We start from the raw sequence: 978 nt of genomic DNA on the forward strand, positions 1-978 counted from the left end.
ATAAATGACTTGAAGAGCGTAAACTTATATCCTTAAAAAGTAAATATCGATTTTCTGAAGCAGATTTGTGTAAGAAGCAGAGTGGCGCAGCGGGAGCGTGCTGGGCCCATAACCCAGAGGTCCGAGGATCGAAACCTCGCTCTGCTAGAACATTTCTGTTTACTTTTTTTATATAAATAAAGATCGTTCAACTTATATCCTTCAAAAGTGAATATCGATTTTCTCAAGCAGATTTAAGAAGCAGAGTGGCGCAGCGGGAGCGTGCTGGGCCCATAACCCAGAGGTCCGAGGATCGAAACCTCGCTCTGCTAGAACATTTCTATTCTTCATTCATTTTTTTTATATAAATGAAGAGCGTAAACTTATATCCTTCAAAAGTGAATATCGATTTTCTGGAACAAATTCGTGTGAGGAGCAGAGTGGCGCAGCGGGAGCGTGCTGGGCCCATAACCCAGAGGTCCGAGGATCGAAACCTCGCTCTGCTAGAACATTTATATTCATTTTTTATATAAATGAATAGCGTAAACTTATATCTTTCAAAAGTGAATATCGATTTTCTGAAAAAAAATTCGTGTAAGGAGCAGAGTGGCGCAGCGGGAGCGTGCTGGGCCTATAACCCAGAGGTCCGAGGATCGAAACCTCGCTCTGCTAGAACATTTATATTTATTTTTTTATATGAATGACTTGAAAAGCGTAAACTTATATCCTTGAAAAGTAAATATCGATTTTCTGAAGCAGATTTGTGTAAGAAGCAGAGTGGCGCAGCGGGAGCGTGCTGGGCCCATAACCCAGAGGTCCGAGGATCGAAACCTCGCTCTGCTAGAACATTTCTGTTTATTTTTTTTATATAAATAAAGATCGTTAAACTTATATCCTTCAAAAGTGAATATCGATTTTCTCAAGCAGATTTAAAAAGCAGAGTGGCGCAGCGGGAGCGTGCTGGGCCCATAACCCAGAGGTCCGAGGATCGAAACCTCG

General features: G+C 41.8%; 5 non-coding genes across 5 annotated transcripts; all 5 read left to right on the plus strand.

Moving 5' to 3' along the window:
• Positions 1–75: 75 nt before the first annotated feature.
• Positions 76–147, plus strand: Trnam-cau. Its single transcript has one exon. It is a non-coding gene; the product is annotated as a tRNA-Met (tRNA).
• A 92-nt stretch (positions 148–239) lies between these two features.
• Positions 240–311, plus strand: Trnam-cau. The gene has a single exon. It is a non-coding gene; the product is annotated as a tRNA-Met (tRNA).
• A 102-nt stretch (positions 312–413) lies between these two features.
• Trnam-cau lies at positions 414–485 on the plus strand. Its single transcript has one exon. It is a non-coding gene; the product is annotated as a tRNA-Met (tRNA).
• Positions 486–579: 94 nt separating this feature from the next.
• Trnai-uau lies at positions 580–651 on the plus strand. The gene has a single exon. It is a non-coding gene; the product is annotated as a tRNA-Ile (tRNA).
• A 99-nt stretch (positions 652–750) lies between these two features.
• On the plus strand, positions 751–822 carry Trnam-cau. Its single transcript has one exon. It is a non-coding gene; the product is annotated as a tRNA-Met (tRNA).
• The last annotated feature ends 156 nt before the right edge of the window (positions 823–978 follow it).

The sequence above is a fragment of the Anneissia japonica genome, unplaced genomic scaffold (assembly GCF_011630105.1).
Source record: "Anneissia japonica isolate Jap-2015-1 unplaced genomic scaffold, ASM1163010v1 scaffold138795_len979_cov48, whole genome shotgun sequence".
Lineage (NCBI taxonomy): Eukaryota > Metazoa > Echinodermata > Crinoidea > Comatulida > Comatulidae > Anneissia > Anneissia japonica.